Source organism: Falco naumanni, chromosome Z (genome assembly GCF_017639655.2).
Source record: "Falco naumanni isolate bFalNau1 chromosome Z, bFalNau1.pat, whole genome shotgun sequence".
NCBI classification, from domain to species: domain Eukaryota; kingdom Metazoa; phylum Chordata; class Aves; order Falconiformes; family Falconidae; genus Falco; species Falco naumanni.
The window spans coordinates 35,877,521-35,898,556 of record NC_054080.1 but is presented as its reverse complement, the minus strand read 5'-3'; positions in this window follow the sequence as shown (position 1 = coordinate 35,898,556).

The following is a 21,036-nucleotide window of genomic DNA, read 5'->3' as shown; positions in this document are numbered from 1 at the left end:
GTGTCTTTTACTGATGACTAGAGTGCTACTAATAAATTGAAATATAGATTTATGTTAAATCAGAATTCTTTCAAGCTAAATCATTTCAGAAAGCTGGAAAAGAGATGCCAGTGTCCCTAGAGTAAAGTCTGCAACATATACTCCTGAACTACATAGCCATTACTATAACTTTTCACCGAAGGCACACAGGAACTGGTGCATTCGTAAACAGAACCATTGTCACATTAACTTTTGAAACTATAACAATAAGATCTACTGCATAAAAATGTACTGGGAAGTTAATTTTTCATTGACATGGTGTTTAATAACTAAAATATTTCTCATATAACTATACACATGTAAAATATACAGATTAACAGACCCAGCAGCATATTACTGATTTTAATCCAAAAATGTATACACATATACACTAAGTGCATTAAAATGCCCTAAGAAGTATCTTGGGAATGCAAAAGTAAAAAGACTGCAGTCAGATGACTACTGGTTGTAGTCAGTAAATGAATAAACTAATAATGTTACTCTTTACAAAAAAGAGATCTTTCACATAGCATATTTTTCTTCTCAATAAGTTTTATTTCAAATGGGAATTACAATATTGATTTTTTTTTTGTTTTGTTTTTTTTTTTTTGTTTTATAAGGGTCCAAGTTCTGACAAAAAAATCAGGAACCACTTTTTTCTCCAACCATTACAGGGCAGTTTTTCCTTATTTGACAATAAAGCCTCGTCATGAAGGAGAAATATTTGGTTCAGTTAAGCTTCAAGAATATAAAGAGGCAAAGGAAGATGAAGCACATATACATTCATAGGTTTACACCAAGATAATTCTGGAGGCAGATATAACTTGGAGTGAGGCTGAAAATCACTGAGAAAGTTTTAGCTTTTCTAAATTATTTTTGATTACATTCTTATTGTTACTTTTAATATTGCAGGGTTTGGAAGACCCTTTCTGGCAGAAATTTTCCATCATGCTATCTGCTATGTAAATGTCCATTAGGTGTATGGGATTCTGACTGCAAGCTCTTATAATCACTGAAATATAATTTTCAATATACAGATACAGTTGCAACAATCTTTTTGGCTTTTTTTCTTTCTTGAAAACACATCTTAGAAAGTGAAGAGAAGGAAACAAGTGCTAATATTTGCTTTCTGCAATAGAAGAAAAAAGAAATTTTGAAATAAATTTTCAACATTAAGATTAATCAGTACCTGATGAAGTAACCTTAATGATGAAGTGCAATAAAAAGTTACAAACTTAGTAATATCTTTTTGGTCTGAAGTTAGAACACCATAGCTGCTGACAGTCAAAGGCTTGCTGTAGGTAAGGGGGTTTCTCTGGTTTCAGTCCAAAGGATACATCTGGGTCAAACTGCAGGCCAGAGAGCAGCAACTGTCTGAGACGAAGCTTAGTTGTGCCAGGAAAAGTGGGAGAGGTTTTTTTTACTCCATAATGAAAAATAAACTGCTATAAGAAACTGTAATTATGCCTAAACTATGATAATTTTCTGAAATGAATGTATATAAATCTATACAAAGCAGTAGATTATGGCTTCCAAATGATTCCATGGATAGCGCAAATATGTCTGCTCTTCTGCATTTGTCTCTCCTAACACATAGAGCTACACAGAGATTTTAAAATTCTTACATTGTTGTGGAATTTATCAGTGTGTAAAAATTTTACTGCTGTGATTAACTACTAACTCAAATGAATCCACTGTTCTGAGTACTTATGAACATGTTTAGTGTGAACCAAGGTTATATGGCTTCTCCACATCTGGAATTCATGTATTAGTTAGAAATACCACAAAATGAAACAAAGTTGCATTTATAGCATGCATTTAAGTGCATGCTATAATATTTAAAATCAGGCATGAATTTCTGCCATTGTATTATTTTAATAATGTATTGGTGCTTTCAAAATGTAGTTGTTAAAAATGAAGATGGTGATAGTCTTGCTTTTGTTCAGCAAAGTCACTGATCTCGCTAACTGCCAAAATGTACTACACTGTCTAGTAGAAAAGGCATTAGGTAAAAATCACAGAAACGGACTCCAGGCCTTTCCTTACTTTGTAGAAACACATATCTCAAATCCTTGTGGTATTTCTGTCCTGTCATTCAGGTTAGACAGAGGTTCATACATTAATCACTTAATTCTTTGAGTTGGGTAGAGCTTGCGTGTGACCGTAAACAAGTTTTGCTGTCAAGTAAACGTGTTGCCATCTTTCTTTTTTGCTTTACATTCTCACTCTAAAACACTCCACTCTTCCAGAGTATTTGTTAAACTAAGTCTTCTATTAAAAGTTAGTTTTGATTCTCTGCAACCATGTTCTTTTTTTAGAGTTTCTATTTTGAGTGACCTTACTTTGGTATAATATAATTTGAGAATAACTCCTTTTTTCACTATTTTACTGGATGTGGCAAAACACGTTTATTAAATGATAACACAGATAAAAATTGTTTAAGAAAACCCTTGTATGTTTTCTTGAATATCTTGGTCATATTCAGTCTAAATTGGTAGTCTGGAAACATGGCCATTTCCTTCCATTACATTATTTACAGTAGCCCAGTGAAGTGGCTTTGTATTTTGTTCCATGTGATTTGGTTTATCAAAGCAGTAGGTGGATATCAGTGCACTGGAAAATGTGGTTTATGCTTGTAGTAGTACATGTCAAGCTAAACCATTGTGGTCCAATGTATATACAGTGGCTCCAAACCCAAGACATTTAGCAAGGCTGAAATGCAGTAGTACATGATACAATGATCTCGTAGTGAACATTACCTGCTTTGGGGTATTTTTGGACATCACTATGAGGTAGCCTTTGATCTCCTGATGCTAGCTTGGTAGTTTGTGGTGTCCTGAGCATCTGTTACAAATTGATTGCTTCATGAAGACTCTCACTGTTGTTTCAGGGCACTGTCAATTGGGTAAAAAAGGAACTGCTGTTTGAAAACTGCCGCCAAGGTCTTGTGAGATCTGGAGACATGGTGTCATTAGTGAACTGTGTGAGACATTTTTGTGTGTTTTCCCCATCAGTCAGTCTAGGTTAGAGAACTAATATTGACTGACTAGATATAAAGGAAATAGATACTCTCAGAGTCCAACAGTTGCAGCTGAAAGATTCTTTGTCCATAGACAACAATGTAATTCTTTGTCCATAGACAACAATGTAAACATTTTGTGTGTGCCGTATCATTCCATATTTCACCAGCTTTCACATCAGCATCCTACAGATTAGCTGGACCTTGTTCCAGTATTTTTTTCAGTTTATATTTAGGATTATTCCCTATTGCCTTACTCAGAAAAGCATTGTATGCTTGAGAGGTTCCATTAGAAAACAGAAAATAAAAGCAGATTGCTTTGAAGGATAAGCCTGTGATGGCAACCAATATAAACACAAATCCAGATGTTTTGGCAAGCTAATGTGAAGACAAAGCTCTATAGTCTTCATTTACACTTTACAGCAAATATTTTACTAGGAGGTAATGAAGAATGTTGACATTCTACCACTTAGACCCCAACCAGAGCAATGTCCTGACTGCCAAAATGTCAATGTTCATTGCAAAGTTTCCTTCACAGCAGCATGCTAGAACAAACATCTGGCATCTGTTTTTCTCTCTTTTTTTCTTTTGCTTCTGGCTGTAGTAGATATGAAAATGGGAAGGCAAGATAATTCTCACATCTCTCAACCAGCCATCTGTATTCAGCTGTCTGTTCACCTATTTAGAAAAAAATAAAACAATCAAAAAAACCAGAAGATATCGTAACCTCAAGTGCACATACTATGTGCAAAACCCATATTTAATATCTGCAACCTATAAACCTTACATCCCTTGTAGACTATAGACTTATCTATTGTAACCTTCATTCCTTATTATGATCTGTAATTCTTATAGAATCTATAATTCTTACAGATTATAACCAAAATTTGTTTTATCTCTCTGTCTTTGTATTTATCTGCGTGGTAATGTCAATGGTCAGTACTCCAAGATGAAGTCCATTTCATGGACACACATTAGGAAACAGGCTGAACTTCATGCTCCAAAACTATTAGAGAATACTTTGATTTTGGCTAGATTCCTTCTCAAGCTCACACAAAACAGCCATTCAGCTTTTCCAGGGACATCTAGTAAATGAAGACCATTTTTTCTATGCAGATCTACTGTTTTGAAGAGCATGTGGCTCTCCTGCCTTGTTCTAAATCTACATCCTGAACTGAAAATATTCTAGCACTGATTCTGGAGCAGATTTTGCCTCCTGGTTTGAAGGCAAAGAAGGGAGAGAAACTTGCTTCTGTGTGTGAGCTATGAAAATAAAGTCATGAGGTTTGGTGTCCTTGTCCAGCTTTTTGTTATGAATTATTACCTTTGTCTATATTTTCCCTGATAATCTGACTGCCTGAAGAACTAGTTAATAATATCTGTGTTTCTGAAAATTCACTATTCCATTTGCAAACAAAAGTAGAAAAAGCCCCAGGGAACCCATGATTGTGTAGGTATAAATTATTCTGAATTATTCTGCAGGGGTCCTCCTTTTTCTAACTGTGGGAAATCTCCAGGAAGAAAAAATGATGCGGTCACGATAGTTCAGGCTTATTTATAGCATTCTAGAAATAGAAAACATTATGAGAAACATCTACCTTTTCCTCCTTCAGAATTTAACACTTGTTTTGCTATGTGTGACTGCAGTTTGGAAAAAAAATTACAATGTAAAGTACTCTCTCATATACAGAAATTTTTGTGTGAACTACCAAAACAATCCCAAACCACTCCACAAAAAGCAAAAGCAAAAGAAAAAAAACCCCAAAAACTAACCCCCACCCTTTCATACCAAAGATATAATTTTCATTTAAGGTTTCTGACTTGGCCTAGAACATATCCTGTGAACACTGAGTACTAAAAGCAGACAGTTGCTCTCTTGTGAAAACAATTAAAGGGTTATATTTTCCTTTAAATAGAAACTGTGTAGGTGCTTAAGGAGAATGTATTCTATTTTCTCCACAACTCAGGGATGTAAATATGTAATGCTTAGTGGCATGTTACACAATCACTAATTCACAGATTATTTGGGCCATACTATACAGTAATTACACAGTGTTTAGATGCTTTCAAGTTAAAATAAGTTGAAGTAAAAGTAAAGTAAAAGTAAAACTTGGCTGAATTGTGTATTGTAAATGCCCACCTTGCTTTACACTCTTGACAGAAAATATAAGTTGTTACAGGCTTTGTGAATCAGTTGTAGTATCAGTGGGAAGACTACTACATTTACACATTGGTATAGAGCAGGAATAAATAATTAATAATTTATTATTTAAAATTTTATATACATCCAAGTAAATCAAAACCAATCAAATCAGTATCCCTCCTATCACAAACATGAATAACATGGTCACCACTGTTACTATGAGTAAATGAATTTCCTTTTGTCAGCCTCTGGCATCTATCTTACAGCAATCTCTCTGACATTACAATACTGAAAGCAATAAAAGGGAAGTTTTTTCTTCATTTTAAACCTATATTTCTTTACAATCTTTATATTGATTTTCTTCTTCTTACCAGCACTGCAAGCATTTTTGAGGTGTGATGTAAATGGATTCAGTTTCAGCAGAATTCAAAACAACATGAAACTTTGACAAGTTGTTTGAGTATCAGCAGATTATATATTATTCCTTATGCTTTTTCAAAAGTTGACCTGTTGGCAGCAAATTGAATGATGACATTTTCCTTATGCTTTCATTTTGTCATGCACAGTAGTACTTGCCCAAGATTGGAAACAATTTGGTGCAGCATAGAATCACCGATACACAGTCAAAATGTAGTTCAAGATAAACATCTTTCATCATCGGTGTTCATTTCCACTTGAGTCAGTTCCTTTCATCTGTAGCTTATGTTGCTGCTTTGACCACTATAAGCTTCACCTCTTTCCTGTTCCATTAACCTGCATAATGCAGTGCATTCTACAGCTATTCCCTAAAGCTATTCCCTTTTAATCAAATTTTTTACTGAATCACAGTCTATTTGGACTCAAGTATCATAGCCCTAGCCTAAGCCTCTGAATGGCTCAAACAGGACTGCCTTGGACTGCATTGTTGGAAACATCAGCGATTTTGTTTCTGGTTGACACTCACCTGTGATGGTTCTGACTAAGTGTATTTCCTTTGCCCAAGGTGCATCAACCCTCTTTCCTGCTGGGTTTAAAATGGGCTCTACAGCATAGAAGCTCAAGCTCAAAATCTTCCCCTCCCAATCCTCTCTCCATGACTGTCCTCAGAGATGTTTTTCAACATCTGCTATTCAGCAGTCACAAAGAAACATGTCAGCCAAACACTGTCCATGCTGGTGCCGCTACTGGTATTGCAGGGTGCAACTGCAGAGCGATTTGCATCCAGATAGTAAACACTATTGTGATTAGAGATTGGGTTTCTGAGGGCATCTGTGCAGCAGAAGGGAGGTGTGACTGTACCAAGAACTAGGGTACCTGTGCAAGTCTGACTAGCTAATAAGGTGACAGCAGGGCATAGATTTCACACTGGAGTCCAGCTGTTAGCGCATGCTAAATAACACGCACAAACAAATCTGTCATTATACCATCCAGCTTTTAGTCTTGTACTGCACTTCAGTTCAAACACAAACTCTTCACCCATTTCTAGGCCTATTGTAGTTTTAGTGTCTTTCTTAAACATGCCACTCTCACATCTTCCTCTTTGGGAGGGCACTGAGAGCCCTCATCCTTCTCCTGCTCCTTTGTCTTTAGATTTTATTTTTTTTTTCCCTAGTCTCAGGAGTCAGGAGGATGGACTTTGCCAGTCCTTTTGAAGGTAGGCTAGTAATTGTCATTCACTAGTATCCACACTGCTTTCTCAATTACTCTTGGTATTATCCCAGCTTGAAATGATTTTCTTTGTCATGGTCTTTAGTCATTGTCAATTTGCTGATGGTTTCATCGACCTGAGCCCCATCTGATTTAAGGTAAGATATGAAACAGGTTAATTGCATAACTTTTCCAAAAAATGAACTTCACACAGTTAATTCCCTGCTTTACAACAGAAGCCTTCCTTACTTTGAAGTTCTGACATCACTGTTGGTCATCTTCAGTGTATTCCACCAGTATCACATTTAAATAAATTAAGCAGCCTGAGGAAATTTAATGTAAACTGGCTAATTGGCTAGTTCTCAGCTCCTGCTTTTCAAACAAAACTGTTGTAGCACCACAGCAATAAACCAAGCGGCTACCCACCATTCCTCTAACTCATCCAAACATGCTTGTCTGTACTGTTGCCAATGAATCTGAAATATGTTAATTCATATTAATACAGTGAAGACTGCCGTACTCAGCAATACTACTACCACATAATTTCAAAATGCCACAGGCTTATTTAAAAAGGTTGAAGTATGTATTATCAGAAGGCTTGACAGCTACTAAATATAACCACTGGTCCTAGACTTCTATGAAGAGACCCTACAGCACATGAAACCCAGCAACAAATGGGCACATTGCAGCACGCATGCCAAATGTTTATTTCCAAAATGCTCACTGGATTCATTAAGATTGCGCAAGCAAACAGCAAGGTGTCTGCCTGCTCACTAGAGTTGTAGCAAAAAATTCCAACCTTAAACTCTGTTGGCACAATGAAGTCCTGTGTCAGTTAATCAGCTAGTGGGTTCTAATGAAAGATATTTTGTGTATTTCTCAGCCAATTCACAACAGAACTAAGATGTCCTGTTAGGCTCTAATTTGAAAGACTTTGACATGTTCATTGGAGAAATCTCCTTTCTTTCTTTAAATTTCCCTTATTCCTTGGACAAAATGGAAGAATATGCTCAAAGCTGTTCCTGTATGTCTTCTCACGTTTTAGAGTAACTGTCTAAGTATGAACATCAAGTCAGTAAGGCTGACCTTCCTGTGTTTGATTCCATTTTTTGTACACCTTCTTCTCTTTTTTTTTTTTTTTTTTTCTTTTCTCTCCTTTCCCATATTCCCTTTGCTTGTTATAACTGTGAGAGGGTCAGGAAATTTTTAGAGCCTTTTTTCATGTATTTGATATAACCGTTGTTATTTTCCTATCCCGTTGCTAATGTTTACAAATTATTTTCTATTTGCAGGATTGTATTAAAGTTTTTGGAAGTTTGATATTTCAGTTCAAGGACCTGCTTCTAACCTCTAGCTTTGACTACTTTGTCTTTTAGAAGAAAGTAAAGTCAGGTTTCCCACACTTCAGTGTAAGTGTTTTTCTAAAATGAAAATGTGATTGTTTCGCAAATACTGAATTTACTGTAAAAGTAGTTTTAAATCCCATCTTGTAGAAAAATAAAGAAAAGCAAAATCACATCAAAAGTTCTAGAGCTGTACAATAAAAGCTTACTCACTTCTGTAACTGTGGAAAGCTGCATTTAAAATTTCAAAATTCATAAGACTATATACCTGCTTATTAATTTCAGACCAAATGCAGCACAATCTATCATGTGCTAGTAAAAAGCAGGACTAATTTTGTAGTTATATTTTTATTTTATATCAGCAAATCCATAAATGTCTAAAGATACTGTTTGTGATATGAAGAATTACTTGCTAAATTCAGGTGTGCCCTTAAAAACAATTCTAGTACATTTTCTTTTGGTCTTTTTGGTTGTGGAGCCTACATCAGATCACAGAGAGATGATATTTGATCTCTGTGGAAAGATTTTTGACAGTTTTGTGAAGGATTCACAGCCTGCAGCTAGGCGACATTTTGTTGACATTTGTCCTAAATGAGTTTCTTCAAAATTTACTGTAATTACTGAAAAGATATGTCAAACATGTCTGGTTAGCAGAATAGTTACAGTGACCTTTTGCTTACATTGTGTGAGTTACCAACATTCTGGACCAAAAATAGTGCAATATTTTATCCAGGCAGACACCCCATCACAAGTTAGCATACTGAGTATGTTTATGTCTTGGTTTAACAGACTAACTTGGAGAAATAACTGAGTTGAACCATTACCTCAACAGACAAATCAAAACAAAATCTCAAAGGCTATTAAAACTTAACCTATATAAAATAAAATATTTGGTAATCTTTTATTTTTCTTTTTTTCCTTTTGCCTCTCTGTTTCCTGTTTTTGACCACAACAAGACACAGAAATGAACTGCAAGAGCTATCCCCTCCAAACCAGATGGGTTTGGATAAGCAACTTCTGGAACCATCCAGCAGAATTTCTCAGACTTTTGATGTTTACCCAGAAGTACACACACACTTTTCCTGCCCCCAGCCACAGACACGACAATGAATGTGCTGTAAAGTAAAATGTCATCTCTGTCCTCACAATTTTTTAAAGCTTCTTGCTTTCTTTTAGTCTATTAATGTATACCTCTCCCATCCCAAAGAACCACATACACTTTTTTTTTTTAATTCAGTTTCCTGTATTAAAACCTTTTGATCAATAAAAGGTTCCGTTATTTTTCCTATACTGTCCAGACAACAAAAAGAATATAGAAGAATAAAAAGACCTTTCTAAAATTATTATCCCACTTGATCCGTTCTTTCTCCTAGGAACAATCTCTTATCTTAGTAACAAATGAGTGAAGATTTATACCGTCTTAATTGTAGGGTGGGTTTTTTGTACTTTTCAGTGTTCTTTCCTTGCCATTGCTTCTGGAAAAACCCTGTTTTTTCCCTCTAACACTTGTCAAGTAGTACATCATTCCAGAGCTGTCTATAGGGCCCAAAGTACAGGCCCTAGTTTGGAAATATTCCTGTGGTATGATTTGCACATAAGACCACAAGGTTTAAACCTTGTTGTCTTTAAACACAGTTCTCTCTGATCCAGTTTCTGTTACTTCCTTTTTTTTCTATTTCCTCCATCTTTTTCCCTGTTCTTCATTTTTTGAGCATTTGGGCTTCTTAATATTTTTCCCATACTTTTTCCAGGCACTTAACTGATGGAAACATTTCCCAACTTTTATTCTTCTGAAAAAGATTGAGGAACAGTCTGTGCAAATTACAGTCTGTTTCACATTGGGAATGGAGCAACACCACCCCAGGCAGTGCTCCAGGAAGGACTGAAGCCACCAAATGCGTGAGAACTTTTCAAAGCACAAAGAGAGAGCCAAGGGTATTCACCTCTGCAGCTCATGCCTATACTCAGCAATGGATGTTCTTATGGAAATTAGTTCCAAAGACAATTTTAAACTGGAAACTAGAGATACTGGAGTAAACACATGACAGATGATCTTGTGGCTTGTAAGCATAGCCCTAATTCAGGCAGTGCAGAACTGCATCATCCCCAAAGGAACATCAGAATGGTTTTTGTCTCAATAAGCTGCAAGTATCTCAGTCAGCTCAGTAAGGTGAAAAGGCTTCTCAGACCTCCGAAATGTAGGAGGGGAGTGTTGCTTAATGGCCCATTTGCAGGATGTACATCATCCACACACCTGTCATACAGCCAATATGCAAAGAAATACATGCCACTGGTGTATTTCAATACCTTCAACCTGCATTTGGGTTTGTGACATTTACCCAGCAGCTCGGGCAGATCTTGGTATTCTTTCTCTGTCACCATTATCTGATGCATATAAAACATTCAGGAGGAAGGCTGGATTAATACATTTCTTCAAGATGCAAATACTTTGCATTGCAGAATGCAATTTTTTTTAAAATTTGAAATTACATCAGAACTTCTAGCAATCACTAACTACAGTGATTACTCATATCCCTTATATATGACAGAAAGTCAATCTCATCCTTCATGGGATGTGATACAATCCTCATATAATACCGAAGTCTAAGGTTGCTAACATTTTGTTTCTGAAAAGCTCCAGAATCGCTTTTCCATTTTGCAGGTCCCTGCCTCAGAATTCTTTTGTATTCTTCTCAGTATTCTTGCTTCAGTTATAAAGTGAGCAATGGAACTTGATCTTACATGCTGTTTTTTGAAACATAAATAAGTTGGTTTGCCTGTTACTAACTTAGAAATATTCAAGATACACAGTGTTGAATAAATGCAGAAAGCAATACAGTTGTCCTGTTTGACTATGAGCAAGTCAAGGAATGAACCTGATAAATCTGTGGTGTGCTTAAAAAGTATAGGCAGAATTTGTAGAGGGGTTTGTTTGCTGTGTGTGTTCTAACAGTTCAGATAAATATGGCACTTCCTCTTCCTTCACCACAAAAGTAATTTTAAAAGGATCTCTAAAAAATATATATATATATATATATATACTTCTAGAATCTTGTTCTTAATCATAAAAAAGATGTTTGGGTTTTGGTTTTTTTTCCTTTGTGAAAGGGAAATTGAAAGATCACAGCATCCTGAAGTTTAGGACAGCTAAACCATACTAATCCTCACACCAGTCCTGTTGGCAGCTGCTTCAGTAGTTTTGGCAGCCAAATGTGGAGCTAGCCAGCAGCACAAAGAAATACAGCCAGGAAGACAGCTACAGTCCCATATATTGATGCTGGAAAAATTGCATTCCGGAGCTTGGCGTCTGTGCTCCGATGCTTGCCAAGCACACCCTAGGAGTGGCCACACATGTGCTGGCTTTCACAGCAGAGAAGCAGAATGAAAATTGTGTGAGCCACAGTGTGAGCAGTAGGGGGGAACATGCTGCCATAGTCCATTTCTTTTTTCTAGAAAATGGAAGATATTCCTGAGAAGTCAAAGTGAGTGTGCACATATTTTACCTAATGCACAGCAGAAACATTATTTTTTATTTACATCCAGAAATTTTATTTTCAGTTCTACTGAAACTGTTCTGACCTGTTATGATAGGACATTACATATCTAGCTTCTCAGTTATGCCAAGTCATTCACATGGAAATTAGTCAGGATGAAAACGCATACCTGATAACCTGCGGCATTCAGTCAGCGTTCCAAATGCCTATCTGGTGCCATTAAAGGGGATTTGACTTCCATTAAAGTTTTTATCTATATATGCATTAAAGATTATTCCATTAGGTGTCTCAAAAAGATAGGAATGTACTTGTTCAGACTGTCGAAGGTTCCAGTGTTTGGGCTGACTGGTATCTTGCCTCCAACACTCACCATAAGATGGCGGCGTCTATCTGGTATTGTCCAGAAAATTCTGGCTTAGTGTATGTACACTTTCTCTTTACTCAGTCCTGCAAAACAATTAGGAACAGACATATGGTCCTCAGGCTAGAAGCCATAACAAGCTATGAGTCAGAAACTATAGTCAGCTATCAGAAATTGAAAATGTATCCCAAAGACCAAATGACAGAGTAACTGACGATATACAACAGCATCTGCTGAGGTCCCCCTATGGAGGTGGCTGTACCAGACAAACTGGGAAACCATCCTGGACTAACACAAATTGCAGTCTTTTTGTTTAGAATGGCCAGGATCAGAAGCTGCAAAATTATATAGCACTGCAGACATTCCAGGTAGCTCTGATATCCATAGAGCAGCTGAAGGAGGCTGCTGCAATGTTGATGATTCATCACATGTTACAAAACCGTTGAAAACTAGCTCAGCTACTGACACATCCAGGATCACTAAGGCATAAAGATGGCTTAAGGGCACAACTTTGATCTTCTTTAATGAATTACAGCTGCTGTGTGGCACCTGTAAGAAATGTCAACTCCAGTTGATTTTATCACGTGTATTAGATTTATAGATACTTGCTATCAAGTAACAAAGATAGCAACTATCCTCTACTGAAAAATGGAAAAGCGATTCTGGAGCTTTTCAGAAATAAAATGTTAGCAACCTTAGACTTCGGTATTATATGAGGATTGTATCACATCCCATGAAGGATGAGATTGACTTTCTGTCATATATAAGGGATATGAGTAATCACTGTAGTTAGTGATTGCTAGAAGTTCTGATGTAATTTCAAATTTTAAAAAAATGATAGGGTCCATGTAATCTCAGAGAAATAATTGTATCATATGCTCAGAAAAGCAGTCCATGAAATCTGACCATTTCCTGGGGATGAATTTGGTGTTTGCGTAAAGCTTATTTTTAGCTATTTTATTGCTTCAATAAGCTTGAGTTTTTGCAAACAGACTTCTTTTTTGTTCTGAAACAGTACAAAGTGTTTTCTTAAGAATGCAGTCTCTGGCTTTCCTACTCCCTTTTGCAGTCAGAACTGCAGACAAATTTCAGTGTGAAGCACTCTGTACATCTAGGAAAACTAAGTAGTTCCAAGGAGTTAACCCACTATAATACATCCTTCACAGATATCACTGCTATTAGCCAAACATATACAGGCAAGAAATATTTCCTTCAGTACTGATTTATGCACTGTCATCTATGAATTTTGAGACAGTGGGCAGGAAAGAGGCAGGAAAACAGTAAGGAACCATGCTTCAGGTACATTTTCAAATACAACAACTGTCTGGGAACTAATACTGAAATGAGTACTACCGTAACAGGACAGTGTTGATGTACACTTACAATACATCCTTACATGAAATGTGAATCTGATTTGTTGGAAGACGATTTGGAAAAGGCTGAGCTTGTTTACCTGTAGCATGTAGCTTTCATTGACTGCAGAATGTATGACTGACATGGCATGTAGTGTTTTATTCTTCCTGTAAAGCCACAAACCTGCCTGGATTGTCATACTCATAAACGACCCACATGTAAGCAATCACTCAAATTTTCATTCATATTTGCGGATGGGCTTTCAAGTTTAGAACAACATACAATGTCACTTCTATAATGTATATTAAAACACTGTAGTGGTTATCTATCAAATTACTTTATATGCAAGTTCAGGAAACTGCTTTATAAATAGCACTGAGAACTGATTACCTCAGCAAAAGGCCCAAATTAATTTTTATTTCCCAAGATATTTCTACAAGACTAATCAAATTCTTGCTAATTCTTTTCAGCCTTGAAGAAAGCCTGAGAGAATTAGCCCCTGACAACAGACATCAACTCACATTCATGGAATCTGGAGAATTTCTGAATGGAGGAAATATTAAATACAGACATACTTCTATTTACTTTCCTCAGGCCAAAAGGGAAACAGAGCAATTTAGACAAGTTGTGAAAGATGGTTGCAAACTGCTGAGCTATGAGGAAAATCCAGGAGCTGGTTACTTGTAGGTTAGTGACAGAGCTCTGTAACAGTTCAGTTAGTTTTCCTTAAAAATTAGTGTATGAGGGATAGAAAGATTAATTAGAAAATCCTAGAGTACTTACAAAAACCGTAAGACTGCAGTGACATCAGAATATTTTTTTTTTGCATGAAAATGGTTATAATAAGCTGTGATTTACATAAGAAAAATAAAAATTGAGAGTATAGTTGAAGAGAGAAAACAGAATATCAGACAGTGATTTCCATATGCCCTGCATATTGATGAATACAACTTGGACATAAATAATATAGTGACAAAGAAATAAAACTATTTTAAGAGAAAGATGAAAAGCATAGCATTTTCACATTTATTAAAGGCAGAGCAAAGAGAGTAATAGCTAAAACTAGTTGGTTTCAGTGATCTTACAAAGTTGAAGCTATTGTGGGGAATCTTGTCTGCTGGCAGAAGGCGGGTGCTGTTAGATGTGCTTATTCATCAACTTCTCAGACACCTTTCCAGGAATAAAAAATTGTCTGCTTTTAAGCGATAATAATAGTCTGAGTGCTGTATTTTTTTGTGTTCTTCCAGATAGTCCTGGCAAACATCTATTCTTCACACACACTCCCTGAAAATGCCTAGCAGTTAAAATATGTTTTTGCTTTGTGGTTTCATTGTAAAACTATTTAAATCTTCCTAACCTGTACATGCTTTTTATTAAACAGGTAGTCCAGTACGTCAAACTGCTAGAATACAGCAAATATGTTTCAATTGACTTCTGACAAGGATGGGTTTGATATACCAACATTCCAGTTTGCCAAGGAAAATATATTTGCAATTACTTGAAAGCCGGAAGCTTTGTTCTATACTATAAAAAGCAGATAAATGTTTTGATCATAGCAACTAGTCGTTTTCAGAATCCACCTGCTGTTTTAGATTTGTGATGAGTGACACTCACTATTACTGTTTAAGTTACTGTTTAAGATGAAGAGTAAGAGGCAGTTCTTTATAAGATAAAGGAACTGATCACAGCAGCAGTGATATGTCAACAGGCAAGAACTGGGTCTAGTTTTAACGCTTTTGGATTTTGATTAGGCAGTTTACTAGACTGTTTGGATCCAAGCATTACATGGTAGCAGTATGAATGAGACACACATTTTCTATCCTATTTATTCTTAATTTGATCTATATATGCTTTTTAATGCCACTGTATCCCTATTAAAAAAATGTAACATACTTCTAGAGTCTTAATGGTTTTTTTGGAAGTTGCTGAGCATGTTTAGGTGCTTTAACAATGGAGTTGGGCATGGCATGTTCTCATTACAAAGACCTGTGTCAGATTATTGTGAAGGAAGGTGTTACTTAAAAGATTTTGCCTTTAATTTTAAAATTATACTAAAATAATTTATCTTACCATATGATTTGATGACAAGTTAGGCAATTAAAAAAATTACCTGTGTTCTACAATTTCTGTAAACAATAGATTGCTTGTCCTCTACCTTCAGGAGAATGTAAGTACATCTGAAACTGATGGATAATAAACCCATGTAAATCTGTACCTAAGTAAATGTAAATTATATCAAAAAGGATTTTAACACCTCTGTGCACCTACAGCCATCATCATTCACAATTTTAAACTTTCCTATGTGATTACAGGGTATTGTTATGGAACCTGGTTGTTAGCAGGCCAGACAATAAAAGAAGATAAAGTAGGAATTCCTTCAAAGCTCTGTAGTTTTCTTTTGTTTGGGAGTTTCAAAAATCTTTTTGGAGTATGTATATGATATAATTGGGCTTTAACTTGCATTTAGTATAGTGCAATACTATTAATGTGCTTTACTGATTTCAAAAGAATACCTCCAATAATTCAAATTGTTCTAAGATGAAAAATGAAATAAATGTCAAATCCAGTTAATCTTACAAGTTAAAAATGGTTTGTATGGTCCTTGTATGTGCCTCAGCATACATTTGGCTGGCCATATCACAGGACCACCAGAATGTTTGGCTTAGCTGGCAGACTGTTGAAGACTAAAACAGTTAAGCTATTGGGGGTCAAAATGCAAAGGGATAGCTGTGGTGACTTGCCTAGTCCTGCCTCCGTCACAGACATGAATCAACATTATCTGTATCTCATCATCAAAAGAATTGCCAAAATCCATTTAATTTTGTTTTTTAATAATAGAATCCCATCTCTGCACAATTTAATAGAAAGTTAGTTGTGTCCACAGGGATGGATTGCTTTTAACTTTTTATTAGCATGAAATGAGTGCTTAAATGTAAAATTAAATGCCACTGGCAAATATGCCCTCACTTCTCAAGTTAATCCTCCCAGAAACATTTCTTGCTGCTGTTTGATAAATAATGGGAGACTGCACAAATTGTGAAAGATCATAAAATCCCTTTATTTCTCTGCAACTAGAAAAATAGACCCATTGTAACTCTTCTGTTATATTGACATTAATTTAAAATGTTTTAAATAATTGTCCTGGTTTAACTCCACCACCAACTAACTACCACACAGCCACTCGCTCACTCCCCTTCCTTCCCCCCACCTCTGGTGGGATGAGGAGAAGAATCAGAAAAAGGTAAAACTCGTGGGTTGATTTAAGAACAGTTTAATAACTGAAACAACAACAACAATAACAACAACAACAATAATAATTGTAACGAAGAGGGGAGGGAGAGACAGGAATAAAAGCCAAGAGAAAAAAAATCACAACTGATGCACAATACAATTGCTCACCACCCACTGACCAACACCCAGCCAGTCCTGCACAGCAATCAGCAGCTCTCTGCCAGCTCTTCCCAGTTTAAATACTGAGCATGATGTTCCATGATAAAGAACATCCCTTTAGCTAGTTCATTTTTAGTTCAGTTTACTTAAAAAAAAAAAAAAGAAAAGAAAAAGAAAAAAAAAGTTATATAACAAAATATCGGCTAGATGAGATCTTCACTATTATGCCTCAGTTATGATAGCTTACAGTTGTAGCAGCTGTTATGCTTGCAAGTCTGAATAGAAGAATCCTTTAGAAATTCCTCAGCAGCTAGCAATTTTCATTTCATTTATCATTTTAGTATTAGTAATAGGTTGTCCATTAAACAAACAGTGATGGAAAGACTTCCTTCTCTTAAGCTCTATCACCTGTCCCTCAGATCTTTTTCATTCAGCGTTTGCTTTCAGCCTTTCTCAGATACTAAATCCCAGCAGTTTTTCTGATTAATTTAAGCCTAGTAGCAGTAAGTTGTTATCAGATACCTTCAGCAGATACAAAAGTAGATCCAACAGCTAGCAGTGTGTCAGCAAACAACAGAAAACAACTCCATGCATACACAGAGTGAAGAAAGGGGGATCTTTGTCAGGAAAATGTATAATAGTATACGCTTTCTACACATGTTGGTGAAGGTTATCTAAATGGAGTGTTGAGTGCAACAGAACAGTGTATTTAGGTAGATCTCAGTAATCCCAGAAATGTCTGTTCCAGTTTTGGAGTATGCACTAAGGCTCAGGTTTAACAGTACATCATCCTTTTTCAACTAAAATTCATTTTGTTTTGGCACTAGTGATGGTGTTATTCTGCTTTCTGATAATTGTTCTCTGAGGAGAGCCTGACAGACTCTGTGTGCAATACATAAATGACATAAAAGTGTTAGCAAACAGAGCTTTCATAATTAATTTGAATCTCTTGTTCTAAGCATGGAGCACATGATCTCTGCTTTTATCCCACAGTCCATATGAAACATGGAAAGGCTTCAAAAATGTAAAACAGAAAGGCAAAGCACACACAGTCATAAAATGTATGTCATAAAAGCAATAAAATGTACCAATTCTCTCACTGGAATAAGTCTTTAACATAAAGGTCTACTTACAGTATATCCCATACAAAACTACAAATTAATAAATTGCAGAGTATGTAATTTTCTTTCTAGAGCAAAACAATTATTTACATATGTAGTTGAGTCAAAGCCAGCCTACCCTTCCTAAATCAGAGCAGGCAAGTGTTATATACCTATCTAAATCCTACAGCTTAGAAAATAAAAGGACTTACTTTGATTTTCTGCCCATCTTCCTCACTAGCAGGTCTCTTCCTGAAGTTCAGTCTACACCTCTCCCCTTTCAGTTGCATCCTGTTACTTATAGTTATGCCCTTAAATATGGCAGTAGTGATATTTACATGCTTCAGCTATTTCCAGACTCTTCCCATATTTTCTGCTTAGTTAATGTTTAGTGTCTTTTGTCACAAGTCAAGAATTAAGTTCTCAAGACATTTTTATCTTTATTTTACCCCTTTGATTTTCTAGTAGTTTTCATCCTGTGTATATGTTGAATTGATTTCACAATTCCAAGAGCAGTTATAGTAGTTATGTTGAGAAAGGATAAACCTACTTGCTTTTTGGTGTGCTGCACTCATACGTGAGAACAAACACATCCTTGGTGCATTTGACTCTTTCTGTTCACATACCTACCCAGCATAATGACAAGGTGCAGCATCAGGGAAGTTGCAAGAGAATGAAGAAGGGCTTAGGAAAATAAGATGCTGGTCATGGAGAACAGACCCAACAAAAAATTAAGTTGTTGCTCTAACAAAAGTCTCTAGTATTTACTCTTTGCTAACTGCCCAAAACAAGGGCTTGTTCATGGAAGATTTAACATCAGTGTAGCTGAAATCAAACAAACACAGTAGTAAGCATTGTATTTAATAGTGCTTTTCAGCCTTTGGTGACAAACCATTGTGCATCCACTCCAAAGAATTCAACAGAAACATATGCATGAGATCAAGATAATATATAATTACATTTTCTCCCACTACATAGCAACAATACAGCTAGTATTGTATATCATACTAGACATGCAAAACTTGCTGGCTAGGACTTTTAAAAGCACCCAGCGTTGACTTCACTCTGTCGCTCTTGAAGTTAGGATAACTTACTAGGTACTTCTCAAAATCTATCCCACTGCTTGACTATTAGTGTAATAGCAATACAGTGGTCTTTTTGTAAAGCCAATGTGAAGCTGATGGGTAGCACTAAAATGAGGCCAATGTTAAAAAGCCATCCCTAAATTTTAATTAATTCCCACTCTGAGATACCAAAAGTATTAACACAACTTATTTTTAGACAAGGTTTTAAAGTGGGGTTAACATGAAGTGGCAAACAGGTACAGTTTCTTTCTTTTTTTTTGTCCAGGACTAAAGTTGGAGCACGGTACTGCTTGTAGAGTTGTGGTGGCTGAAAAGAACAGAACAGCTACCCAACACTGCATGTTCCAAGTGCCATGTGTTAAGTGATACTTAAGTTACACAGAGTGCCAGACAGGAGAAAGTCAGACTGCAGCTGTACAAGGTTTTCAAGGCCTCACCATGAAGGGAAGGTGCCCTAACAAAACAAAAATAAAAACCTTCCAGTTAAAATAATCACAGAATCACAGGAGTTAAATCATCTTTTCCACTACCATGTCAGTCTTTGCTCCAGTCTACTATACTCAATAAAAAGAATTTCCCTTAATAAAGTATTCAACTAATAGATTTCTCACGCAATATTTCTTGGTGTTTAGATTAAGTTCTTTTTTCAATGAATTTTGTGGCACAGTTCCTGTGTTCTCTCTTTCATTGTTTACACCATTCATTTCCTTCATCATTTACACCATTTAAGATCTTTCAGGGAAGTATCATATTCTTATCCTACCCCTACAGTTTATGGTTCCTCTCGACGCCTTCTATTCTATCTCCCCGCAGTATGGGATGCACTTAATTATTACCTTGTTGATGCATCATCTGTCCAACTTCTTGGTATGTTATGAAGAAAGTAGTAGCTATGCATGATTTTCAGAGGATAATCTGTCTCACAATGTAAATTCTGAATGTCAAGTTCTGAATGTCAAGATATTAAAGCAGCTCTGAGTGCAAAACCCCTTTTAAAATAAGTTCAGGTAGTATTTATCACAGTGTTTATTCACATGGGTAAAATTAATCTAGTACAGTTTTCAGCAAAATATTCTTCCGACTGCTTGAGATCTCCATGGGGACTGCATGGGTTGACTTGCCTGCTCTCTGCATACTGTAGAAGTTACCTGCACACCCTTGTGACGGCAGGGGTTAGAAAAACAGGTTACAGCATCTACAGAAGAACATATGTAACATTTATTTTTTAAAGATGTTTATGTAGTTCAGTTTCATTGTATCAAATTTTTTATTTTGTTGATGTATCAACATCTGGCATTCAACTTTTTAAATACCTCAGACTAACAAATGGGGAATTGAATGCTTTTTCAGTTAAGTGACTTTTGATGTTACTATCTATTTGCTACACTCAGCTGTGCTCTAGGTAAACAATGATGAAAGATTATCACTCTCTGATGCATGATCAGGTATGTCCATAGTGGAACAGATCAAAATTTTGACACCTGATTAATGAATAAATGTAGACCTTCTTTTGGTCCACTCCCTACCATTAAACTCACTTTGAAGTGAAATTTCAGAACTAGGTTTCGAAATTTTAAGAGTTTATCAGACACCTAATCACCACCCCATGAAGGCAATAATTTTGAGAAACCAGTCTGTATGTAGTACATTCATTTTTACCCTTTCCACACTTTCCATGCAGGAAAACTGACAGCAAACTAAAAAGCTAACGTTGTGATCTGTCCCATTCTTAAAACCACTGCACCCTTGTACAAACGCTCCCTCTTTTTCTTCCCCTCTGTAAAAGTTAATTATAACACATGTATTGCACAGCTGAATATTTAAAAAGGAGTCTGGTAACCCAAGCAAGGAAAATAATGGCAGTGGTTTCTGAGCAGCAATTACACCATATGTTATTTTGAATACGTTGTGAAAACAGAGAAAGCTTCATCAGCCTGATCAAAACCTTCACGCTGGCTCAAGGATATCAGGATTGCAATCTCTTCTGAAGCTCTGTAACACAAACAATGACTTTCTGATTTTTATGAAGGTGGATGCCATAAAGTAAGATGTTAATTTTAGCAGTAATGCAGCTACACTACATTTTAACAAGCCCAGCCTAAGA